General features: G+C 51.0%; 1 protein-coding gene across 2 annotated transcripts in view; it reads right to left on the bottom strand.

The window, feature by feature from the left end:
• The window catches only part of TSPAN9 (tetraspanin 9), a 189,976-nt gene that overhangs the window by 46,314 nt on the left and 116,110 nt on the right, over positions 1-27,552 (bottom strand). The window lies entirely within an intron of this gene.

Raw genomic sequence — 27,552 nt, 5'->3', positions numbered from 1 at the left:
AAAAGCCTGAGGCAGGGAGGCAGCATCCCCAGTAAGACAGTCACCCCCAACTCAGCCCCCACCCCAGCTGCCCTCTGGGCCAGGCTTTCACCCTCTTTTCCCTCCTAGGATGACAGGAGTCAGACCTGGAAAGGAGAAGGTCCTAAGAGCACAGGAAGAGTCAGGAGCCCTCAAGTCTAATTCCAGCCACGTCCTGCCATGCAGGTGACTGTGGAAGAGCTCCCCGACCCCTCTCTGGGCTGAGCAGACAGCTACCTGACCCCCTCTGGGGAGTACCATGCCCTTGGCGGAACCAGAGAGAAAATGAATCAAGAAACCTTGAGGATGAAGGTGCTACGCAAGCTCAAGGGTCCGTCCAGCAACCCACAAACGTTACCGTATGTAGTCTACATGCTCAAGGGCTAGCGGCCATCGGTGGCCCAAGTTCATCAGAAGTTAAGCACTAACTGGTCCGTCTGCTGCTGTGGTCAAAATGGCCTCGGCTGACTTCTCCCAGTGTACCCACACACTGCCCCACCAGGGACTAGGGTCTGAAGTGGTCATAATCTTCACCCCCATCTTCTGAGTGAGGAAATGAAGGCATGCCCCAGAACAAGGGATAAAGGATAGGTTTTGCGGTCTTAACTCAGGTGTCCCAACTCCCAGCCAGGTTCTCCCCATGAGACACAGAAGAGGTGACAGTTTTCTGGGGAAGAGGCCAAAGTTTGAAGTTCGGTTTTCCTGCTAGCAAAGGAGAAGGAGCCAACCCTGATGACTCAATGACATTCACAAAGGGCACCGTGGGAACAAACAAAACCACAAACCACAATTCAGCACAAAGCGGGCTGGCCTCTGGCAGCTGCCGACTGTGCTCAGCCCAAAATGTCCTAGGGTAGGGCAGGAAGGGACTCCAATGTCCAGAAAAGGAGTCTGTCACACCAGCCAGATTGAAGGTGCACAGCCGAGTAAGAACATCAAGGCATGTGGACTCAGGATCAGGGTTCAAGGCTCTGCTCAGCTGCTCCACTCATCAGCCTGGGGCAGATTATTCAGTCTCCCCGACCCTCCCTTACCTTACCTATAAAATGAGTAATGCATCTTCTCTACAGGAGAGACAAAAGTGTTTTATACACTGTAAGCAGCATGCAAAAATAAGGGAATATTCTAGTCTTCCTTTTGAGGACAAGACGGGAAGGAAAAGGAGGGAAGGAAGAGGAGAGGAATTCATAGGAAGGTTCCCCAATGAGGCTGAGATTTTGAAACCCAACCTGCTGGCTTTCATCACCATAGGAAACCCAACCTGCAGCAAATAAACTCTGACATCATAAACATGATTAAAAAGGTCACTTGCAAAATTCACAAGTGGAATGAACTATAGAGGGCGGCAGTAGTGCCCTTCTGCGGCAGGCAACAGCTGGCTGGGTGGATTCAGGGACAGGTGGAAGGGAGCTTGCTAATGCCCACTTTCGGCTTGGGGAGAGGAGGCGGGCATGCTGACCCGCCCTCTCTGTGACTGGGTACAGGGAGACTTCCAGAAAGTGAAACCCTAAGCCATAAAATTCCCATTCTGTCCAGAGAGATCAATTAGGTTTTCAATTCCAACCAAGGAGGGCAGGCCAAGCGAAGAGAGAGAATAACGACAGGCTGAGACGACCAGCTCCTTCAACAGGAGCCTACCTCAGGCAGGACACAACCGGCGTGGCTCTAGCAGCTCAGCTCTGGAATTGCCCTTTGTGAGGGAGAAGGGAAAAGGTTTAGCAGATCTGAGGTCTCACCTGCTCCAGGGCCAATAGTTTTCCCTGGTGTGAAGAGAAGGAGTGGGAAATGCAGGGACCGGAATTCCTCTCCTGCTCATGGCTTTGCGGAGTGCTCTGTAGGTCACATTTCGTAAGTGGGCATCAGCCTGTATCTCTTTGATAATGAGCCACAAGGAGGCAAGGTCCCAGGAATCTTTGTGTCACTGGCTTCCTATTAGAGCAGCCTACGTAGGATACTTTTTAAATGTGACAAAGGGGACATTGGTTGGGGTAAAATAATGAGCCCTTGGCCCTAATTCAAGATGCACCCCATTTTTTGATACATCTCACTGCCTCAGCCCCTTCTCTCTCCTGGCCACGCTCCATCCATGCTTCAGCAGCAGCCCCACCTGCTCCAGGATGCCCTCCGTGATAAGTCATCCATAGCGGGCCCTCCCTGCACTGCTCACACGCCTCAGCTGCTGCTCCCCAGTCACTTCCTATGTCTGTTGGACCACCAGGTGCTCCCTACTAGCAGGGCCCCATCTCCATGACATTTCGCAAATGTCCCCTGCGGTCCAAGGAATCTAGTGAGCACCCAGCAACGACTTCCACGACTAGATCTGAGCAGGCAGAGCTCTTCACAAACCCACAGAATAAGCCACGTCCCTGTGCATCATTGTCTACCTACCCTCTGCCTCCTGCTGAGCCTGGGGAAGAGCCATCGGTCTGCTACCAAAACATGTCAAGGTCTGCACTCACGAACGATTCCCCTACGAAGGCTGGGGAGCACAGACTCAGGCTTACTAGTCTCTTCTCTACCCCCACCCCCATTTTTTCCAGCGCCCAGAAAGTTCCAACTAATCTCTCAGTAAATACCAAAGGCTATGTCAGATTCGGATCCAGCCAACAGTATACCAAGTGCTCTTCACGTGTTGTCTCATTTACTGAGAGAAGCAATATGGGGGTGGTGAAGAGCACAGGCACCAGCTGGGTTGAACTGGCTCTGCGACCACCAAGTGTGTGACCTGGGGCAAGCTACCTAGCCTCTCTGAGCTGCAGCTGCCTTGCCTGTAAAATGGATGCCCATACCACCTCTCTCTCACGTTTACTACTGAAATGATATTTGCAAAGTGTTTGCAAAGTGTCTGGTATTTTAGAAAGCACTCAACAAATGGTAATTTACTGTCTACCAATGAGGAAGCTTAGAGATGTCAGGCAACTGGTTCCGAGTCACATAGGTGTTACAAAGGAGACAGAGATGAGGATTCGAACTCAGGTCTTCCGACTTCAGAGGCACTGTTCTTACAACACCATGGACTTGCAGAGGACACTAAAGGGACAGAGAGGCATCAGGGTGTGCCCTCAACCCTGGGGAAGTTCACAACCAAAAGTCACGGGGACCGAATAGCTGTGGGATACTGGGTCAGTTACCTCCACCCCTCCCTGACTTCAGCAGCTCCTCAGGAATCTGGAAAATGAGGCAAGGCCTTAGCAAGTCTCTATTTGAGAGGACTGGCTGGTCTCCCCCAAATAAAATGCTGTTGCAGCAGCTAGGCCAACCCCTGCTCCCAAACTAATCCAATTAGCACTTGATCTCTGAGAACACACAGGCAAACTGGGAATGTGCCATGGCTGGAGCCAACTACCAGCCTGCAAACACTCTAGCTCCATGGGAGAGCAACAGATATCAACACTGGCTGCAGTGCAAACCCAGCTTGTGGGGACATCATCTTCTACACTTGCGAATAGCCAGCAATCACCAGAAGGTAGGAGATGTGATGCAGTGGGCACTTTTCAAATTACAACCCATTCAATGGGATAAAATCACACACATGTACCTATCACACCCAATCTTGCCAATTCACTGAGACCCTGGTTAAATTAGACATGACCTCACGGGGAGCAGGCACTTTCACAAATATATCCTTTGGTCTTCTGGACCACCCTCGGGAAGAATACACTTTGCCCAATTTTACAAATGAGGAAGCTAAGAAAACATTAGGTAATTTTTCAGCGTCACATATACAGAAAGGAAAATGCTAGGAATAAATAAAACACTAGAAATGAAAATCTCATGTTTTCAGGTTCCAGGCCAGCATCCTGTTCATCTGCCTTCTCATTCACTCATGTGTTCACTCTTCGCTCTACTCATTCCTTCATTCACTCACCTCTATTTTTTTCTTAAACTGCTATAGTTCATGACCCTCTGGGTCGTTTATCTATTACTACATTCTCCTGCTGCCTGAGAAAACCTGGGAGCCTGCAATGATGTTTTTCCATATCGGCCGGGACAAAGCCCTCCCAGCCTTACCAGCAGAGCCTACACAGCAATCAGCAGCAGATCCTGGAGTGAGTGTAGGGCACAGACTTCTCCACGGTTCTGCTTGGACTGCAGCCCCGGCCTAGCTTGTGCCCTTCCACTGTACAGTTGCAGTCAAAGCCTTCAAAAAAGATATCTGAACCCCACCGCCTCCCCACCCCAGGAATATGGCTCTGGGAATGTTATTTTTGGAGGGAGCATGGGGATAAGGAATGGGAAAGAAAGTAGCCTGTCGCCCAGCTCAAGGCAGGTGCATGTAGCTGGAGTGGATCCAGCCAACTAATTAGTCAATTAATAATAGTATTTATTGAGTACCTACTACTACTGTGCCCAGTGCTTCGGAGGGCACGTGAAGCAGGAGACAAAGGCCTTGCCCTCAAGGGTCTGGTTGTGGGAAAAAAACACATGCATGAAGAAAGAGAACCATCTGTAAAGGCAGGAAGCACCACAGTCTCAACTACACACAGACACTAAGTGCTACTGAGAAATTCAGAGGAAGAAAAGGTACTTGCAAAGGGGGACAAAAAGATTTCATTCAGACCACAGAATATGAGGGAGCCATCAAGGATAGCCAGGTTTTAAATCTGAGATGGTATAGAAGGAGACGATTTAGACTACCTTCTCAACATCATTGCTAAGTCAAAAGTCTGCCTTGATCCTTCCTTCCTCGATCTTAACTAAATATTTCATCTTTTTATAAAGCACTTGGCAGAGGTTCCAGAATAGGAAATCAGAGCAGTAAATTAGATCTGTGAGAACATCTCAGCCCCAGACGCATGCACATTCACACGCTCCATTCACCCCCGCTCTGTTGTGAAGCAACGTCACTATTCTCTGCAGCTGCTGTGGGCTCAGACTCGGGGGTACTGCAAAGACCCCACTCATGCTACTCAGCTTTGAGATCATCCCTGCAGAGACCTGACTGCTCACGATGCTAGGACAGGTACAGCTTCTCCACTCCACGGGCTGTCACAGAAAAGCACGCCTGACCTAGCCCAGCCAGCAGGATGGCTCTTCCCTTTTTCTGAGATCCGATGGACTTCCCAGAAGATGAAACGATCCTTGTCCCACAATCCAGCAATTCCGCTCCTAGGGATATGCCCTTGAGAAACTCGTATGCACATGCAATAAAGAAATGCACACAGTCAGGAATGTTTCCAGCAACTTTGTCCACGATAGCCAAAAATGGGTAACAAAGGACAAACTATATATTCACACAGGGAAATATTATGAAGTAGGGAAAATGAGTAAGCTACAGCTACAAATGTAACATGAATCAATCTTTAAAAAAAAAAAATAACACTGAGCAAAAGAAATGTAAGCTACAGGAAGATACATAGAGCATAATACCATCTCATACAGATCAAAGGCAAGTAAAATTACAGAATGCGTTGTTTAGGGGTATATACGAGTGGCAACATTACAAAACCAAGGCAAAAGAATAAAAAGAGAATCAGGGGGAGACCAGGGGTGCAGAGAGACAGGCAATAATATAAGTGACACACTGATGAGGATCTAACCTTAAGTTGGGTAGTGGGTTCTATTATTCTTAATAACTTATGTGCATCTTCTGCATTGATCAAAAGTTACTTAATAACTTAATGTGATGCTAATTTATTAAACAAATAATTTAACATGGCTGTGGAAGCTTGAGAATTCAATGGATACTCAGAGAATGAAAGCAATGGATGATGGGTGGTATTGGGGAGAAAAGACTTCCCAAGCTCAGCCAGTGAGTTTGGGATTCTTGAGCATGTGGTTTCCCAGACTCATTTCCTGGGCTCCTTCCCTCAGTTTTCCTCCCCATGCCCTGTGGTGGGGTAAAGGCATCTGAAAAGCATGAGAAGAAGCAGGGTCATATAGGCCGGAGAAGACAAGACCGGATGGGATGGGATGGGATGGGAAAGCTGTCATCACATGAGACGTCTGGCCACAGAGAAGAGGAAGGACGATCTTTCTGTGTAGCTCTGGGGAGCAGACCAGGGCCAATGAGGAAGATTTTCCTAGTCATCCCCCACAGATGACCACTTGGAGAAGATGGAGCAGGACTCTCTGCATCTGATTAAGAGGGCCAGGGCAGCACCACGGCACATGTAGCAATTGCCACTCCAGGGACCAGGGAGGGCTGGATGTGTCAGAATCACCTGGGGTGCTTGTTAAATAAACCGATCCCCATTTTCCATGCCTGACCAAGGAAAGACATCCCCAGGGTGGGCCCTGCAAGTCCAGAGTTCTACAAGCTTCCCAGTTGATTGTGATGCATAGCTAGGCTCATGCTTCCAATTCTCAGTACTTCCAATGATCCCACCCAAAGCCTTTTTACTGGAGTTCTCCCTCCTACTTCCTCTTTCTTATCTCTTGGTAAAAAAAAAAAAAAAAAAATTAAATTAGCTCCATATCCTTTATTACTGGAAAGATTTTTAAAGTAAACAAATAAATCAATTTCCTGATAAAAATAAAAAAAATCTTACAATGGACTCTGGAGATCAGGAGAAAAATATGTTTGGAGAGGAGGCTACATACCTATCCCAGGATTTGCCATTATCTGTGTAAGGAGCAAGTACAGGGAACCCTGGTAACTGGAAAATCTATTCCCCCTTCACTTCTAAAGCTTGCCATCCTTAGGCCTATAAGAACTGTACCAAAAAGAAAGATGCAAGAGTGCACCACAGGACCAGACAGAGTAACTTCTTGAGAAACTGGGACTGAAGTCCTGCAGACTCCTGGTCCCCTTCCAGGGCACACGTAATCATGCTGTTGCATTTGAGATTGGCAAGATGGTCCCAGGGAGAGGGGAGAAACTGCCCTGGCCTGAGACAGCCCCATGGAGAGCCAGCCCCAGGCTCAGGGAGCTCACAGTGCCGGGGGTAGAGCGGCCAATTCTGTTGGCCTGGCACACACGCGACAGAGGGTGAAAAGGCAGTGGTGGGAGGAATCTTGGAGGCCAGACGGCCCCCAAAGTGAAAGGCTCTGGCCGGAGCCAACAAGAAACCCGACCCGGGAGATCATCTGAAGGCGCCGCCCGCCCACGGCCTGGAGCGAACCCCATTCAGGCTCCAAAGTGAACATCTGTTGCCCTGGCTTCAATGCTCGCCAATTCCACGTGAATTTCCACCGCCCTGCACCTTCCAGCTCCAGTCTTCGCTCCTTGAGGTTGACCTCCTTAGGGTGGGTCTGGCATGGGACACAGGTGGGTCAGGTTGTAATGTGGGGCTCGACCAGCTCCCTTCCAGCACTCACCCGCAGCATCTCTCCTTGATGAAGTGGTCTGACGCCACGGACTTCGTCCTGGCCAAGGCCAGAGTCAGGCCCAGGCTGGGAGTGCTGCCCTCGCCAACGCCCCGTATCTCAGAGCATGCTTTGTGTCCGCAGTGGCAGCGGCAGAACCAGAACCTTCTGATGGGAATTCTGAGGCCCTGACAGGGGTGCCTGGCCCTAGGTCACAGAGCCAGGGAACCAGGGACTGTCCCTGCTTCCCTCTTGTCTGCCTCTCTCATTTCTGCACCTGCTGTTTCTGTTGCCTTCTGCAGGAATAAGAGGCTCCACAAGGCAAATAGAGAGAGAATGTATGGCATTCCCTGGCGAGAAGTTAAAATTGCTTTTAAAAATCCACATACCCAGGCGCACCCTCTCTTGACTAAGCACTGACTCCAGTTCGAGGTATCCTTTGCCTCCCAGGCAGCAGGCTGATGTAGGTCATATTGAACCCTGATAGCACACACCCCCAGCCCCGCCCCCTCCCTGCAGCTCCAGGCAGAAAGGGGCACAAAGAGACCCTACTGGCTTGGGGCCTCCAAGTGGGGGTCAAGGAAGCCCCAGGGTATTGTTAAGGGGTCTCCAGGGTGACCAAGGAATAGGCAAGCCTTCTAATGAATCCGACTCCCTTGGGCAGCTGAGGACCAGGCGCAGTGGCTGAATAGGGAAGAGAATGGGGGTATGCTGGAGATGGAAGTGGGGAGGCGGGGAGCAGTTAGCAAGACAAGTTGGGAAGGACTCTTAGCCCTACTGGTTCCAAGCAACCAAGGAAAAAACCCAGGTGTGAAGCAGGGTCTCCAGGGGCTGAGAAACCACTGTTGTATCCCCATTCCAAAAGACTATACCCCAAAGTGCTGAAGAACGTTCAGTAGGTACCTACACTTTGCAGAAGCAGGTCCAAGGTAAGTGCCCTACCATCCTTTAAGGAATGTCCAATTCCAGGGCACGAAGGGAAAGTCCCAGTGGCGGCTATGCCGCAACAGAAAGACTACCCAGTTGGTGGTGGAAGAAGAGCAAAGGAGGGAAGAAAGAGTTAGTGACGTGTGGACAGAGGAGTCGGGCCCACGAGGGAGAGAAAAGCTGAGATACAGGACTAAGCATCAGGGAGACACACGGGCTTTTCCGGCAGTATCCTCGGAAGACCTGGGTATTGACCGCACCTCCTGACCTTCAAAACTGTTCATCCTCTCACCCAATTTGTGATGCCTACCACCTCGGCCCAGGTCTCAAGCATCTCCAACCAAAGCCCAAGCAGGCTCTGGAGTGATCAGGTGGTGTGGAGGTGGGCGTGCTTCTATAAGGTGATACAGGGCCTGTTGGGGCAGGTGCTGGGAAGGTGGAGGAGCAAGAAGGATAGGGAAGAAGCTGAGGGAAGGAAAAGAATCACACTCTGCTCAGTCAGGTCCTTGTCTCCTGTTCAGGGACTGAGGCCCAGATCCTCCCTAAGCATGAGAAGCAAATTCGCCCGGCCCAAGGGACCCTGGACTGTCTCTGACTTCCCACACAGCAGCGGGTTCCTGAGATGTCTTTGCAATAGGAGCTGGTGCAGCAGTGCCTGCCTGCCAGAGAGGAGGAGGCCGGGCTGGGCCAGTGAGGCCAGCAAGGGGCTTCATCTGCATTCAGCCCAGGCAGTACCTGGCAGGAGGGAGATGTCACCACAAGCCTGCTTCCTCTCTCTTTCTTTCTCTCTCTCTCTCTCTCTCTCTCTCTCTCTCTCTCTCTGAGTTCAGTGAAACTCAGCAGGGAAACAGTACTCAGTTCCATCTCAAGGCAACCCCACAAAGCACGCTACCCCCATCCAGCCCTGTGTACAAGGCTTTCAGTTTGGCCATGGCCCTCAAGACCTAGACAGATCCTGGTGACAACAAGCCCCAGAAAGGAATGCTGCAGAGGCTGTTAGGCCAAGGGTAAGAGGAAAGTATCTAATTGCCAGAAGGAAAAGCAGAGGGGATAAAATGGATTTGTTGGGAGAAGGCTAGGCAGAAGGCCAAAATAAGAGCAAGAAAACCTGTGGGCACCTTCTCCAGTCCCAAAGTTCCAGAGTTTACAGATGGAAGGAAAGAAGGCAGAGTGAGGTCTGCATGCCCATAACAGGTTCAGAGTCAGAGAATCTCTCAAGGGCCAAGCCATGATGCCACAGCGTGAAGAGCCCAATGCAGGGAGTCATCTTCCGTGTCCCACTGGCTGTCCCTGACGGGGAAGGCTGGTGTGGATCCTTACCACCACCAGCCCTACATCTGAAACAGGACCAACTTCTGCCTCCTATGCCCATAGCACCTGAGGATGCCCAGTGTAGTGTAGGCTGATACGTGCACATCCTAATCCCTGTAATCTGTGAATGTGACCTTATTTGGAAAAAGCGTTCTTGCTTGTGTGAGTTAAAGATCTTGAGATGAAATCATCCTGGATTACTAACGTGGGCCCTACATGTCTACATGCCATTACAAGCCTCCTTATAAGAGAGAGGCAGAGGGAAATTAAACACACAGATGAGAACGTGAGGTGAAGGTGGGAGCAGAGGATGAAGTGCTAAAAGATGGAGAAAGAGATTAGAGTGATGCAGACACAAGCCAAGGAACACTGCGGCTGCCGGAATCTGGAAGAGGCAAGAAGAGATTCTCCCCTAGAGCCTCCAGAGGTAGTATAGCCCTGCCAGTACCTTCTGACCTCCAGAACTGTAAGAGAATAAATTTCTGTTGTTTTAAGCCACCAAGTTTTTGGGAATTTGTTATAACAACCACTAGAAACCAGTACACCCTGGAAGTAAGCTGTGGCACGTTTCCGCCAAGACACCTGCATAGGCACCAACATAGGCCTCACCTGGGGGGAGAGGCTCTGCCACCTGGGAATAGGGCGCCACTCCCTTCCAGGCCTGCCTGCCAATGGGGGACTATGAGGGTGGGGAAGCCTCTGAAACCAAACCGCTCGGGTATTACATGTGTGACCTTGTTATCCAAAATCTCTGAGCTTTAGTTTCCTCATAGATAAAAAGAAATTAAATTAGTACCGTGTCTCAAAGTGGTTGTGAGGAGAGAATTTTTTGTTTTAATGTATGTAAAGTATTTAGCACAATGCTTGACATATAGCAATTGCTCAATAAATATTAGCTACTGTTGTTATGTCCTTGAAAGAAGTCACAAGAAGCAAATGAGAAATGTATTCGAAGGTGTCTGCTGAACAGGGAGGCACGACAGGAGTGCCAGTGTTAGTCATCATAACGCAGCATAAGTCAAGCTCTTTGCTACTCCAGCTCACGCGAGTGGACTAATTGTCCCTGTTTACGAAGCATCCTCCCTCCGCCTGTCCTCAAGCTCCCCAAGGGCACAATGCCCCCCGCTGTGATCCAACACTCATGTTCCCCTGCCTCACACAGGTCTGGCACAGGGAAGACATGACCCAGCTCGAGCAAAGGGTCGAGTAGAGAAGCAAACGGTGTGGAATAACAGAAGAGGAGGGAGGTTGGGGGACTGAGCCCAGCCCCCAACGCAACCTGGCACACAAGTACTGATCCACGCCCTCTCACCCTGCCCACTGAAAACAGCTCTGTCCCTTCAGGCATCTGACCCTGGAGTCTCAGGGAGCCCAGGGATGCACAGGCCATGGGAACTTCACACAGCAGGCTACCCCAGAGCTACTCAGAGGCCAGTCTTGTCCAGAGCTGAAGCAGCTCTCCAAAGCCTCCCCAGCAGCGCCAAACTGCCCAGACTGCATGCATATCCTTGGGGGACACATTCAACCCCAGAAAAACTTGGGACACGTGCATGACAGACAATTTCTAATGCTGCTCTGGGGCTCCCAGTCTCCCTGCGTTGGTTGAAATTACTTTTGGCTTCAGCTCTTGCATTTAATTTTTCAGTACTAAATAATCATTTGGATTTGCCCACTGTGGTGCTTCTCGCTGGCGTACAGAGGGCCAGAAACAAGGCAGTACAGGGTTTGTTTCTTAAGCCGAGACCTGGGGACTAGGATTCAGTGTTGGCCCCCACCAGCACCCAGACATCCTGCCAGTGCTTGGCTCTCCCTCTGCCTCTCAGTATCTCACTAGCCAGTGAGGAGGACCGGGCCCCTCTCTACTCTGAGCTCCTTGGAAAGGATTCAGGTCACATCTTGGAAGGAGCCCTAAAATCTGAACAAACCTGGGGAGGCTTGAGACTCTCCATCTTTAGGAAAAGAGCAGACAGTGTTCTACTCAGAGGAAAGAACTAGACTAGATGACCCCTTAAGGACCCTCATGGCCAGGATTCAGGGGTGGGCCCTCCCTAAGGTGTGAATCTTAGAAGGTGTGAATCTGACCTTTCAGGAGCTTATCACTCTCTAAGTAATATCCTGGCCAGTCTCCTTGAACTTGTGGACAAATTGGGAACATTCCTCCTTTCAAAGCCCAAAGACCAAGAATGGAAGGTTATCTTCTCTAGTCTATAAAGAAATTTCTCCCCCTATATGCGATTCTGAGAATAAAACATAACCTTCCCTTCTGATCCTGCCATCTCCCTCCCTCTACCACCCTCTCCTCCTCACACACACATTTCCTCCCTCGGTGCTCAGCCAGAGCAACCTCCTGTGCCCTCCTCCCCACCCAGTTTGCACTCTGCTCTGGTGTCCCCCCACCCCACACTGACTTCAGCAGGAGAGATGCAGAACAGCCATCTGGGTCCCTCTCTGCCTTGTGTCAGGCCTGGGATATTCGTGAGCCCTGTGTGGTTTACTATGGTCAGAAGAAAGGAAAACAGTCCCCAGCTGGCTCCCAGCTTGACCCACAGATAGAATGAGCACAAGAAAACCATCTCTCTGGGTTGCCCTGGCATGGGCTTGTTCTTCCAGCTGAGAAAGAACTTGTCCACCTTTCCTGGGAATTCAGCCTGGTGGCCCAGCATTAAGGGGGGGCCCTGTTCACAAGCCTTCTGATGAGCATAACCTATATGAAAAAAGGTCCCTCCTGCTTCCCTGGACTTAAGCCAATTACTCAGGCCTGTCTTCTTGTTATGGTGGAGGGAAAGGAGCTGTTTCCCCACCTTTTTAAAGCTCCGGAACCAAGCATGAGTCAGGCAATGTGCAGGGATACATTGCTCATCTTCCCATGAGGATGCAACAACGGCCAACATCCCACAGGAACCAGCCTTGCTTGCAGCTGCCTGCAAACTGCCCCCAGCCCAGTGTCTGCACACGTGACTCCTGTTCTGCTCTGAAACACCATGTCCCATCTTTGGTGTAGCATCCTTTCCACTATCTTGCCCTCACAAGTGCTGCTGACCGCCCTGGCTGAGACTCCCCTAACTCCCGGTCTCCTTGGGCTGGCCTGCAGGCTAGGGAGGGTCCAGGCACACCAGAAGACAAAGCCCTGCCTGGCCTGAAGTCACTCACCTTGGGTGCAGAGAGAGCTTCCCAGAGTGCCTACCTTAAGGCTAGGGGCCCCTCCTGGTGCTCCTACAGCTTCCTGTGTTTACCTCCATCACAGCTCTTACCATACCATATTCACAACTGGCTCCTTACCTGTCTCTTCCTACTGGAACAGGAGATTTCGGACCACAGGGCATCTCTGTGCCCTGCACAGAACCAGGTAAAAGGTGACACATCATAGTGACTGAGTGAATGGCCAAATGATTTCTGAAGTCTTGACCACCACACGGAGACAAGTACCACTCCCAGCAGCCTCCTCATAACCCTAACCACTGCTCTGCCCCACTACCAGCCACATCATCCCCAGGGTGGGCTGATCTGTCTAAGGCAGACCTGTTTTCACCAAACAAGAAACACACTGCTGGAGCAAAGCTGACAGAACTGGGGAATCTGTCAGGGGGCTTGCACTGACATCAAACCAGACCCAACAGCTGTCATTCCTCCAGCCTATCACGCAGCCATCCTGGTGTGATGGATGTCTAAGAATGAGCAGGCATCTGGCCTCGTTGGAGAGACTGGGCTGCTTAGCATCCACATGGGCCCTGCCTCTTCGGGCACAGCCTCCCCAAAGAAAGGGTCCAGGAACCACTTGTCCTCAGCTCGGCTACCGGCTACCACCATGTGGGAAACAGCCCTGGATAGACACCAGGGCCTGGGGTTCTAGTCCTGCCTCTGCCACCAATTGGCTGTGATCCGCTGACCAAGTCCCTTCCCTTCTCTGGTTCCTAGCTTCCTCATATGTAAACAGAGAGGGCTGGACTTCCTGTGCTCTTTCCCTCTACATTCTACAGATCTACAAGGCTCTGAATTCCACTCCCCAGCTCATGAAGGGGCCCAGCACAGTGTCTAGCAAAGTGGCACAATCCTCGGTGAGGTCACGTCGCTCTCCAACAGAAAGCCTCACTGTCCCATCTGTAAGTCAGCAAGGGTCCCAGGAGAAACTAGATGCTCCCAAGGCAGACAAAGTTGCCTGAGATGGAGAGACCAGGTACACACATTCAGCTAAGGGAGGATGAGTAGGTTCCATCTGAAGCAATAGGGATTCTGGTTGGATGGAAGGAGGAAATTTCTGCCTATCAATTAGAAAACATTCCCTTTTTTTAAACATTAAAAATTAGTTTGAGTCCTACCTAAAGAAGTACAGATCCAGCTGAAGACAGAGAAATTACGTAGCAGTTTTCAATCTTGGCCACACATAAGAATCCCCTGGAAAGCTTTCAATATCCATATGCCCAGGACACACCCCAGACCAATTAAACCAGAATTTCTGAAGATGGAACCCAGCAACAGTATTTTGTTTTAAATCTACTGTGCAACTCTAATGTGGAAAGCAGACAGAAGCATCCTGATGCCTGGCTGCCCATCAGCGCCTGGGCAAATCATTCTTCTAACAAGCTACTGCTGTTCCTGCCACAAGTTCATGCTCTAAACTTAAAGTGCTTGGTTTCTCATTCTCACAACCAATAGTGAAAGCAGTGCCTAAGCAGTGTTCTCCCCAATCTACAGGTGAAAAAATGGATGAACTGATCCTAGGAACTGCTGAGGAGGCAAGGTGCATACTGAGAATCTGGCCTCAGATGCACTTTTCCTCACTCTGAGGCAAGACGGACTGACAGACACTGACAGATAGACACAAAGACACACACACACACACACACACACACGCAGTCACTACATACTACATTAAAGTTCTTAGGGCTGTCTTTCTAGGTCTAAAGCATCGTGGCAGCAAACTGCACAGAAAACAAGAAGCAAAAGCCAAAGGGTTTGGAGTAGGCAATTAAAGAAACAAGGTCCCCGCCCCACACCTCCTCAGGACTTCCACATGATTGTCCCCAGCCCTGCTCCTGACAAATCCATTCATGACGACTCTCTGTCCAGGGCTGGCCATGCTGGGGGGGGGTTTGGCAGTGAGCTGTGTTCAAATTAGCCGGGTAGAGGGCGCGGAATTTCACTGTAATTGGTCGTGTTTGTTCCAAGGATGACGACTACAGCACATTTCTCATGTTAATGTCGTCCAACTACCCATGTACCGCAATTACTCCGCATCGATTTTAAAGCCGACTTAGCACAATAGCGGCTTCTAATTTGTAAGCGAAACTGTGGTGGCATAAATCAAACTGTTAGAGGCAACGCCACTGCCACATGCTAATGGAGCATTAATAGACAGGGGAGGGCAGCTCCAGCACTGGGCCCCCAGCAGGTCCATCCGCCACCAGTGGACAAGCGCTCCCTGCCCACGCTCTTTCCATGCCTCCACGTGCATTTCTAGTGGGCAGCTCCCTGAGTTTGGATGGTCAGGGCTATGATTAAGGCCCCCATCTGCTCTCAGCTGTAGGACAAAATCCATCATGAGGAGAAGAGGTCGGCTGGTCCCGCACCCTGGCATGAAACCTGAGGGATGATTTAAGGAGAGAGCTATAAATTATCAGAGAACAGGACTCGGAGGCCATCAATGGTGAACATGTTCCTTGTAGCTAATTAATATTTCTTGAGGACCCACCAGAGAAAAGGCCCTGGATTTGGCATGCTCTTGGCAGGAATGTTGGCCTACAGAGCCAGGACACAGATGAGCCATCCATCACATGGGACCCCATACACCAGGGGTTCCCAACCCCTGGGCCATGGACCAGTACTGGTCTGTGGCCTGTTAGGAACCAGGCCGCACAACAGGAGGTAATCCGAGGGTGAGTGAGCAAAGCTTCATCTGTATTTGCAGCCACTCCCCAGCGCTAGCATCACCGCCTCAGCTCCACCTCAGATCATCGGGCATTAGATTCTCATAGGAGCACCAGTCCCTGGTGCCAAAAAGGTTGAGAACTGCTGCCATACACGATCTGATCAGGATCACCTCTAGGCAGCATCGGGCTCAGGAGAGGCAGCCAGGTTTAGGGAACAGGGATGCAGCCAAGAGCCAAGCTTCCTATGACTCCAACCAAACACAGTTCCAAGGGGTGCTGGGGTAGCCTATTAGCCTGGAAAGGGAGCAGGCTTTGGGCCTGGAGACTTGTGCTGGTAAATACCCAGGAAGCATTTGCTACGCATCCCTTTCCCACCATCACAGTCCAACCTGGGAAGGGCAGCCAAGCTTGCCAGCTGCTGCTGCTCCCGACTCTAAGAAGTACAAGTTATACCCAGGGCCAAACAAGCATCACCTGGGATGGAGCCAGGGCCAGATGTGCAGGAAGTGGGGATCCCCATTTACATACCCTCCTCTTCCCACAGCAGTATGGCGATGCCCCTCCCTTCTGCATCCTGGAAAGGCCAAGCCCAGTGCTGTGAGCTGGGCAGAATAGAAGTTCAATAACACTTATGAAAGAACTGTCAGGGAAAGGCAGCAGAGAAACCGGCACAGTTCTAAGGGAATGTGTTCATAACAGAACACCTAAGACAGCTGCTCACTTTCTTTCCAGTACACCCTCATTCGGTGTTCTTAAGAACACATTTTGCAATGTGAAAAGGAAAGCTTTGATTAGGTGCTCAGGTATCTTTAATATTTAACACAAAATAATGTCTCAATATGTCAAGGCAGTCTAGTCATGACAAGGCAAGGACTTTATTCCATCCCTGTTTTTGTCAGTCTCGGCATAAGTACACATTTGAATGAGTGGCCGAATGAATGAACAAACGAATGCATGAACAAGGGAAGGAATGAGTAAAGGACGGAGTGAGAAATGCAGAGTGGTCCTAACAAGAGGACATTCTCCCAACTGCCTGCAGCTGAAAAGCCCTAGGAAGTCCTGTGTTCATGGTGGTGAACATCCCACATTCCCGGGGCTTCTCTCCCTCTTCTCTGCCAAGAGCCAGCAAACTCACAGAAAGTCAGCCTGATACCAAGCCTCCAGGGCTCTACTGTCCCAGAGCCACAGAGGTGAACTGAAATATCTCTCTGCATCTTTGGAAAAGAGCAATGGGTAAAGGACGGCTCCAGAGTTAGGAACTATCTCACAAGAAAAGGCCAAAAAGGCCAGCGCATTCCTCATCCAAGCTCTATAACAAGCAAGACCCTGTCCTTTGAAGGGCAGAACCCAGAAATTGCCTGCCCTTCCCACCTGAGGCCCCTCTGCCGATAGTCTCGTGTGCTCATACTCAAGGGGCAGGGAGCAGGTCCCACACCACACTGCGACAGCTCCCCTCAACAGACCGGGCACATCCTCTATAGGCCAGGAAAGCAGGGAAAAGTCTCTGGGCCCTCCTGTCAGTCCCAGGAAAACAAAATATCAATATCAGATTCTTCCGCAGACCCTATCTCAAGCCCCCCACTTCCCAGCAAATGGCCCTGTTCAGCCTGATCAACAAAAGCCTCATCTCTGCCTGCTCCAAAGAAGCGCCTCACCCAACATTTGCTGAGCTACCCTGTCTGCAGACTGCACATGTCACCAGAAAAACAGGAGAAGAGAGGCTTGGCCCCTGGGGCAAGGGCACCTGCCATGTAGGTTCCCACCAGTGAGACGTGTAGCCCACCAGCCAGGTGTCACCTGCCCACCCCAGAAGACAACTGGGATGATGCCAGTTGTCTCCAAGTCACACTCTTTGGTCATTATCAGACTGGGCCAGTAAAGGACAATATAGGGTGGTTAGGGGCACTGAAGGCACTGGGATCAGCCAGACAGGTGACGTGCTCAGACCAGGGTCCCGCATAGTGTAAGCTCCCAGAAATGGAAGCTGCTGTGGGTGACTAGAATTCACGCAACTTCCAAGAAATTATCTAGATTTATTCCCCTTTTTCATCATCCTTTCCACCTTCTCTCTATCTCACTCTTACTCATCTATATTCGTAAATCCCAAAGTGAGATGTGCAAACAAACCTTTATAAAGTCTTAAAAAGGGTTTCAGTTTAAAAGAGCTGCCTGCCTGGCTGGCTGATTCCTTGCTCCTGGCATAAGAATTATGGACATCTCTCCCTCCATTCTGTAGAAGGTCAGTCTTGGTCAGGTGCCCGTCCCAACGTGGGGCCATCGAGCTTAGCTCTGTGGCTGAGCGAATGTAGCTCCTTCAGGAGGGGCTATTCAAGAGAGACACATAATGACAAACTAAGCAAAAGCCATCCTTCCTTCAGTGCTGTGCTGGGACATTCTCTGCAGACCCCACTCAACATACCTGGAGCAGGCTGTGTCACTGTCATTGTTCACAGGGGAGACAAAGTGAGCCTAGAGAAGCTCAGTAGTCATGCTAGATCACAAAGGCAAATCCGAGAATGTCTCACTCCGAGCTCATGCTCATAGCCACCACCATAGCCACTACACTCCCGCCTGCCCCCCGACCCACAACCCACCGATAAGAGGGAAACACTACCTGTAAAACCCGTCTCCAGCACATCACTCTCCATCTAAGGCCTTCACTTCACAACAACAGAATTTGGACAGCCAGCAAGCGTGGCTGTCTGGCCGACTGAGTGGCCCTGACAGCCAACATGTCCTCCCTGGCTCCCTGTATTTCCAGATCCTTTCTTTGAGGGTCCCAACTATATTCCAGGACATGGCTTGCCAGGGGGTGAAGAAAGAAAAGAAATATCGGGTTGTTTTTTTAATGACCCAGATTCCAGCCAGATGCATTTGTTATAGGCAGTGGAGAGCCAGCGGAGCTAAGAACACAGGCAGCTGGTGATGTCTTAATCACTGCGGAGAGGAAGGGACAGGGCTGGTGCTGGCTACCTGAGGCACTCTGCTGGCGGCATGTGCGGCATGTGCCCGCCCCTCCAGCTGTCCCTGTGCCTTTTCCTTCCTTTTCCTCTCCTCCTCCACCATTCTCATGTCCTGCTTTTGTCTTTCACTCGACCTCTACCAAAGCCCTAAAAAGGGCACCAGGTCTCCCCACAGACATGCTTTAGCCCTGCCAGGAAGGCCAGGTGGGGAAATCGCTGCCCATCCAGGTCCTGGGCTGGTCTGACTAATGCAGGCCCCAGGGGCCTCCTCCCAGCCCTCCTTTTGAGAGCTCAGTAAGAGGTTTCCACTCTCATTTAAACATGGAGTCCCTAGAGAGTATCCTAAAAGCACAGAATACCCCCCTTTGATTTCCCTCCCCACCTCAGCCTGAGATCTCAAAGCATTCATCGCTGGGAGCTCACCAGTCCTTCCCTCCCTGCCCTGAAGGAAGCTGGGGGAGGGGTGGGAATGGCTCCCTCCATTCTGCAGAAGAGAAATCCAAAAGCCTAGAGAAGTGAGGGCCCAGCTGAGGAAGTGGGGGCTGAGAACAGAGACCAGGGACTCACACCCTAATTCTGAACACATGTGTCCCATGTCTCCATACCAGGGAGCATGGCCATGCAACACCAGCAGGCATCATCTGCCCATACGAACCTCACTGGGCCCCAACACAGCTGTCATGTGCCATGGCTGAACCCTCTTTATATAGTGTTTCAGCTCCTCCTTGAGCCACCTAGAAAGCAGCTATTTTTTTTCCCCCATTTTACAGATGAAGTCAAGGCTTAGAGAGTTAAAAGCATCTTGTCAAGTTCATACAAACAATAAGCGGTGATGTCAAGAGTCAAACCCGCCAGTCTGTTTCTAAAGCCAGTGCTCTTCCCACCATATTACCTTTCACTTGCCAAACCAGCAGCCCTGGTAGGAGGAAGGGGTGGGTAATCAGCCGCAGGGGGTAAGGGTAAAGGGGTGCTGGTAGGAGACAGCTGAAGCCAAAGGAAAGCAGTCTCTGTGTGTTCTGACGTTCTTCTCCCTGTCCTAAGGGAAAAAGTCTCTTCCACTTTCCTGCAGCAAGCGAAAAGGAGAGAAATGTGTCTGTACAAGTGTGAGACCTGGAGCAACGTTCAGCCCTCACCCCTCTCAAAGACCAGGCCATTCACTCACACAGGGCCCCTCGCTGCTGCCTCAGTGACACAGAGAGACAGACATCAGAGAAATCGGTGCTGGATGTGGTGGTAGGTTTGTTCCCACGCCCCAACTTCCTTCTCCATCACTCTGAATGCACAAACTAAGTCCAACTCCAAACAAGTCAGTGGGTGTCTCCAGGAGACCCAAGTCTGCCTTCATACCTCAGTCCCCATATCCAAGGCCAGAGGCGTCAGTCAAGGCCAGGGGTGGTGCAGAAGGCTCATCTCCCTAGTTGTCCCCTAAATACGATGAGGCAAAGAGAACCCACAAGGGAGAGAGGCATGAAGAGAAGTCTGGGAACACCAAACACAGAGAGAAGACAAGGAAAAATAACTAATAAATTAACCAGGCAACAGGTTGTCCTCTGAGTAGCGTCTCTCAGCCTTCTGCCCCACTCGCTCTCCTCCCAGCTTTTCCTCTAACAATGGTTCAGAGGCCCATTCTGGCAGCCCAGCCTCCCCAGGACAGTGAGCCCTTGGGGTACTGGCCCGGCCTGGAATTTCGCAAGAGTCCGGGGAGTCTTCCACAGGCCCAGAAGTTCCCCTAGACCCCACTGAAGCACGGGGTTGTCTGTGTCTATAGGCTGGAGGTCAGGGCCTTGGCAAAGGAGATTCACCCTTCACCAGGATATACGCTTGAAGGTCCATAGAGAAACCAGCCCAATATGAACTTTCTTGGGAAGCAGGAAAGGGGCAACAGCTGAACCCTTAGAGATCCACACAGCCTGGCAGCCAGGCTGCCTCCTGAGCACACCTAATACAAATAGGTCCATGCCCACTTGGGCACTCTGGGTTCTAGTGGGTCCACTACAGCCAAGCAGGCTATATTTATTCCCCGTGTGACCTGAACCCCTCAACGCAACCTCCTCCCCTCGCTATAACTCAGAGCACAATAAGGCTGTTGACCCTCTGGTAAACCTCTCTGTTCAGAGACAATACAAAATACTGGTCACGGGGCTGGCCAAAGCTGGAAAAGCCTCCTGGCTCCTCCTGCCCAGCCCCTGCCTCCAGACTCACCTAAATCAGTCCGAGTGCCCAGGGTAGGTTTGGACATCTCTGCGGGAAGAAAAGGACCTCCCCCTCTCCTCATTGTGGATCCACGGTAATATGGGCAAGTGTGAGAGCTCTGTCCCAAAATCTACTTCCACATTTCCATGGCTAAAGCAGAAAACAGTCTGTCAGAGGATGATCAGCCTGGCTAGAGTGTCCCCACAGGGCAGACAAACCCAAGCAAGCAAATTTGCTCAAACTACTGTCAATCAAAGTGCCAGACTCATAGGCTTGGAGACAGGCCCCAGGCCAGGCGAGGGAGGGCCTACACAGGAGGGTGCTCCCAGCACCCGATTCCAGGAGCCAGTCAAGGCCAGAGCTTCCTGAGGAAGGACAGGGTGATGGACAGGTAGACAGTGGGTCAGTTGGGCCAGCCACTGGGAAAATGAGGCCAGCTCTCCATGATCCTGGACATTTCAGTATACCTTCTGACAGAAGGAATGAGCCGGCACAAGCCAGATAGACAAGTCCTGGATAGATCTGCAGAGGCATTTGTAGTTCCTACCGAGCCAACCCCCTTTCTCCCCCTGACCTACCACAAAGCCGCAGGAATGTTGGAAGGGGCCGCTGGAGTTAGAGGGTCCCCTCCCACCACCACACTTCCTGGACACCACGAGTGGAGTTCACCGAGGTGTCAACCTCTGTGGGGTGCCTCGCAGGCAGCCTGCAAGAACCATAATCAGATACTTAGTCACATGCTTACAGGGGCTGCCTGGGTGGAGAAACAGCTCAGGGAACGAACTCTGTGCAGCTTTATGGCCCACTCAGTAACGGGAAGGATAAAGGTGGGGACAGAAACAGAGGGCAATAGGAAGTTAAAGAAGGAAAAATAAGATAGTAATTCCGATTTATATTAGCATCACCTATTACAGACTTCAGAGAACTTTCATGAACACCATCTCAATGTATCCTCCAGACATTTCTCCCAGATTGGCCAGCCAAGCATTAAGGTTTATTCCCATTGTACAGATGAGATACTGAAGTCAAAGACCCTCACAGGGAGGCACTGGCAGAGCTGGGAGCAGAACCCACACTCCCCCAGGGTCCTTTTGACAGAGTCAGAACAAGGGGCTCTGAGAGGAAAGGAAGACACAGCCGGCAACAGCGCACAGCTGTGAATGAAAATCCACTGCGTGTACATGTATATGTACTTTCCCGTTGGTGACACCCACCGATGCTGATCCTCAAGAATACAGAGCCGGCAGAACAGCTTCCTGAATTCACAATGAAGAGGCCCATTGAAGGGGAAGGCACCCCTAGCTCTAAGCCATGGGTTTAGTGGGCTTTAGGGGAGGTCGTTTGCTTATCTGTTTGTTTTCTCAAAGGGGTGGCAGCTAGAGTACCAGGGGATGCGGGAGGTGGCTAGGGCTGCCCCAGACAGAAGTGGGAGGCAAGATGGTGTCAGGGAACAGCAAAGACACTGTTCAGGGGTTTGGGGAAAGCAGGAAGCAAAAGGAAAGCTCTTCCTAACGATGAATGCTGGAGGGCGGAATTGGAACAATTGTAATTAAGGCTTCTAACAATAGGAAGGGAGCCCGACTGTTGTGAGTGTCAAAGATGGTACTGAGCTCCTCTCCCTAGCACGGGTGCTTAATAAGACAGCCCGCCCCCTCATTACCAGTTTCGAGGGTGACAGCCCTCCCAGGCAGGGGAGGGGGCAGGCCAAACCAACTTACTGAGTGTAGGAGTCTCAACCACCAACTTCCTTCTCTTCCTGCCCGAAGTGGGAAATAGAATAGGGATGGTTCTCTCCCTGCCTCTGGGCAAGGAATCCGAGGTCTGTGGGTCAAAGCCTCACAGGGAACATCCAGCCTTGAACCCAGGAGCTCCCGTGCCCACACCCAGCCCTGCAGCAGCTGCTCGGTGAGCCTCCAGGCAGAGCAGAATCTGGGACAGTTTCATGAGATTCAAGCAGCAAGTTTCGGCACACAGAGGACACACCCGGCCCTGCCTAATGGGTCCTTCCTCCCTCTGGGTCTCCGTTTGCCCACTTAAGAGACCTAAAGGAATCATTGCTGGCCCCCACTCTCCCAAGGCTACCACAAGGATGATAAAGTACCTCAAGCATCGTAAGCTCTTTCAAAACACAAAGGGAACAAAAGAACTGCATAAAATCACAGGCTGCCAGAGCCCAAAGGGATGAGCTGGTCCCAGTCTATCATTGTCCAGAGAGGGGAAGTAAGTTGCTCAGGGTGACACAGAAAGATAGCAAACACAGCTGGGACTAGAACTCAGGTCTCTGTGATCCACCCCTGGCTCTTTCCCACTCCACTACTCTGATCCCAGGCATAAATGAGAGTTAACTGGTGTATATCTTACATAAAAAGTGTGACAAATGCACTTCTAGAATGGGGAGGGATGTAAGGACGTGGCTGGACACACCTGGGTTTTGCAGGCTACTGGGGGAGGCTGTCCAGCCTGCAGTGCCCCACCCAACCCCAGCAGGATAAAGAGGGAAGAGAGAACAAATCAGTACTGCCGAGAATCCTGTCAATCTTCCTCCCACAGTTCCTGATGCAGACGGCAACCCTCTACAGAGTGGAGTAGCTTTTTGTGAAACATGCACTTTTCACACAGACTCCCCTCCTCCCAGCAGGCAGGCTGAGAATGGGGCAGAGGAAGGGGGGCTTGAGGGGAGGGGTAGCTAGGGGTGCACAGTTCTCTCTGGCTGCCATAAATGGCAACAAATCGAGTACCTTGTGTGCTCAGCTCTCTGACTGCACCAATATTCCTCCCCACCTTCCTGTGGGCCCCCCAACCTCCTCCCGCATCAGGCCCCCAAGCCCCAGAGGACCAGTCAGGATGGGTGTCCTAAATGGCTGCGACATCAAAGAGCTCCTGCCCAGAGCCCAGGCTCATCGGCCTGACAAGCTGTCACTCTGATTTGGGTCCCCCGAGCTCTTGCCCACAGGCGGGAAAAGCCTCAAGTGGGTGGGTGGGGGGCACAGTCAGGCCTCAGAACACACCTGACTCCCAGAGACACACCGGGGGCTGCTGCTCACTACAGGGAGCACAGAAGTCTCAGATCCTTCCTGCCAGCGACTGCCATCTCCTTAGATCTCCCTGCAAGTGGACACCCCAGCCCGGGCCATATCCGCCACACTCTCCAGACCGCAGGATGTTGCCCAGGCCTTCCCCCGGGCAATCTCTAACATCTGCCCAGGTGCAACCCAAAATGCCATCATTAAAGGGGTCCTCGCCAACCGGCACACTGCTCTACTGAAGCAATTCCTTGTCCACCACGATCTAGTCCAAGACCCTAGGCATCAGCTCCCTTCTTTGGTCTCCAGGACCACCTATCTTTTCCTGCCTCCTCCTCTTCCATCCTCCCTGATCCTTCTGCTTGTCCAGACCCCTCTGCCTGACTGTCCTCCTCCATAGAGCCTGCTGCACAGAAGACAGGTGGCAGGTGCTGGACATGGACATCCTGATACTGCTCTCCATAGTCAGCAAGAGCACTCAGCACCGTGCTGGGGCATGGCGAGCACTCGGTACCATTGTCCTCTTCCATACCAGAGAGATGCCCACCCGATGTGCCACCTACTCCTCCACGCTCATCTCATTCATCAGGTCTGCACACACGGCAGCAGCGAGCAAGAGCGTGAGGTCCTGACCATGTTTCTCATCCTGCTAACCTCAGGCTCCCTTTTCACCGGGCCTCCCCACCTTCAGCTGGGCCTGGAAGGCTGTCCGCCATCCCCTCCACATGACTAGATCCCATTCTTCTGTCAAGGATCAGCTCAAGTCCTGTCTCTGGCACAGAACTTCCTCCATCCAGCCCTACACCTGAACCACTGGTGTTCTCAGAGTTCGCACTTCCTGGAAACCAAGGCAAACAGGGAAACACACCAGATTATGTAATACTCCTCACTGTTTATGAGTGCCTACTATGTGTGAGAGGCAGTCACAGGAACTCTGTCATCAGCGTTCTCATCTAAGCCCCTCTGCCTTATGATGGAGGAAGAGGAACCCAGGGTCTGGCTGCTGAGGACATCTGTAAAATGCACTACCCCTCTGGCCAATGGGCTCCCTATGGTAGGTTGCACTGCCTTCCTGCACACTTTCGTGGGCAGCAGTTGGCTCTTCCCAACAAGCCTGCCAGCTCCTTGCTAGCAGGGACATGGGGCGTTCTTGTTTCCCCTACAGCGTGCAGCACTGGGTCAGCAAACCACAGGTCATCTCAGGACTCACTGGCCGATCACTGGGAACATACTTTGGGAATTCAGAGATTCGGGACTTGAAGATTGTCAAGAAACTCGGGGGCAGAAGCTAAGAGAATTAAAACCAGCTTGCCTATCCATAGCAGAAGCAGGTTCTTGGAAGTTACAATTTAACTCCCAAAAAAGTTAGAAAACAAAAAAACTAATTTAAACAATGGAAAAAAGAAAAAGAAAGAAAGAAATCTCAGGGCAGGGGACACACACACCCTAGAGCATCAGTTGACCCTGCCAGCAAACACAGTGGCAGTCACCAGGATAGGTGAGGAGAAGCGTGTGCTGGGAGATGCCCCAAAGGGTGTCCTGGCTCTGGGGCAGTCCACATCTAAGCAACTCAGGCATACCTAGATGGCACATCAGGTGTGCTAGGCAGATCAGCAGAGCCTCAAGGCTGCAGAATTTCAGCCAGAGGGGCAGGTCAGGGAGGCCATGCAAATGTAGCCAAAGCTGCTAGATGAGGGGGCGGGGAAGGAGGGGGTGGACTGTGCAGCTGCTCTTCCTCCCTGAGTCTCAGCCTCCCCATCTGCTCCTGACCTCACTCTCCAGGAGGCAAGGAGGATAGTCTCAGGGGATGAACAAATCCCAGCAGTAGCATCTGGCATTTGGGGGACAAACACTTCAGCAGACATCTACTATTTCTGCCTTTCCCCTTCTTTTGGTATCAGCACCCCTGTTTTGCTCTGGGAATTCTCCTCCCCAAGTACGTACAGGCTTGTCCCCTCAGTCAAGGTGTTCTGCTCATCCCTGGGCATGTGACTAGCCAGACCCTCTCCTGGGAAGCCAACTCTTGAGCAGTGAGAGCCAAGGGCCAAAAACAAAAGAGCTGATGCATCCTGACAGAGTCAACGTGACCAAGCTCATCATTAGATCCTGATGCCTGATCCCCAGAGCAGCCTGGCTCTCGTCCCTGCATGTGGCCTGTTGCTCAGCTTTCCTTTCTAGCCTCTGAGCTAACCTTGTATCATTGACAGATACTGAAAGATCCACAGACAGAAAAACAGGGGTACAGATACCAAGAAAAGGAAAAAGAAAGCTAGGCCAGCAAAAACAAGAGATGTCTGCTAAAGTGATTTGCCCCTCACATGCCCAATGACACTGTTGGGCTTTGTTCATAGATAGAGATAAATAGGTAGAGATATATCTGTGCTCCTGAGTTACTCATGGCTGGAGTGTGGTGCTTGCAATCTAAGAGACCTAGCCTATCCAAAATCCATCTAGGAAATGAGATGCTTAAAATAAGGATGCCAGTTTACACCCAAGGGTCTCACACACACTGGGAGGGAATCTAGCCAAATATGCATGCATGCATGCATACATACATACATACATACATATATTACATATATTACATATATATACACACATATAAATTTTTATATATGTATGTATATATACACACACGAGAGACTATCGATGTATTTTAAATATTTAGATATTCATACATATATACACACATATACACACATATTTATAGATACTTTATTACATTATGTGTATATATACATACAAATACACATAAGTATGTATGTGGGGATGGGTAAGCTCTGAGAACTTAAAATCTGGGTACCTAAGGGGAAGATGTAAGTACTGAACCGGACCGGTGGAAGGTAAGGAAATTTAAAAAAAAAAAGCCTTTCAAGAATTTGCCCCAGCCTCTGTGCTATCCATGAAGTCTTCACACAGAGATAGACACATACCAACTGCCTCCTGACCCCAGCCTCTGGCTCTGACTGGCAAACATGTCTACTCGATGGCTGTGAGATCCTGTGCCGAGATCTCTGAAAGGGCATTCCCTGCCCTGGGGGAGATAAGCACTAGGTGGGAGAATGAATCCACCGCTGTCCTCCTTAAGCACAGGCCACATGGAGTCCTAGTTAGGCACAAGAAACCGAGCCTGCCACATGACCATTTAAGGCTTTGTTTGGGGGGTTCTGTACTGATCTGGCCAGCCTCACCGATCATCATGTAGTGACGAACAACTACCTGCACCAAGGGCCTATTAAGAACTAGACCACAAGGTAACGAAGTCAGCCAAGTGCCAGGACACCAAACGCTACCAGTCCTCAGCACCTCTGGAAGTGAATGCAATGAGGTGATGCAATCTTCCAGAGTCCTTGGAGAGAGCGCTGTACGTGGCTAGAAGGGACACACTGATGAACCGCTGGAGTAGGGGGATGCCCCCAGGGGGCTTGCTAAAATAAGGACAGATGGCCACAAAGCTGCCTTCTGAGGCAATGAGTATGGATGGCTGCAAGGGTCCTGTTTGGCTAGGCAGGATGCATATTCCAATTAGAGGCCAGCATGACTCCCTCAAAGCATGAAGCCTCTCCTTTCGGTAAACCCCAATCATTATTTAAAGGGTACGCCCTGCAAGGGGCATCCCATTGTTAGCCCACCGAAGGCCCTCTCCCCTTACCTAGCATTCCTGTGCAGTTCAAGTCAGCCCAAAATCAACACACATTTGCTGAGAACCAACTGTGAGCAAGCAAAGCAAAGATAACAAGACAGGGCACTAACACTTCCCTCTTCCTGCTCATGGCCTTGGGCGTTGATGCCTCTAGCTTCAGTGTCCTCATCTACACATAGATACCACTGCCCACTCACAGTATCTGTGAGGATTTAAAGTGCCTAGAAGACTTACTGGCCATTGATCTGAGAAAGTCCGTGATGATCACTAGGTGGTCACCTCCTAATGCACTTCTATTTGAGACTGGGACTCAGGAAAGGAAGGCACAAATTGTCAACTGAGTCATTTACAAATATGCA

Source organism: Pteropus vampyrus, unplaced genomic scaffold (assembly GCF_000151845.1).
Source record: "Pteropus vampyrus isolate Shadow unplaced genomic scaffold, Pvam_2.0 Scaffold137, whole genome shotgun sequence".
Classification (NCBI taxonomy): Eukaryota; Metazoa; Chordata; class Mammalia; order Chiroptera; family Pteropodidae; genus Pteropus; species Pteropus vampyrus.
Note: the sequence above shows the minus strand (reverse complement) of the source record. Positions and strands in the feature narration are given on the sequence as shown.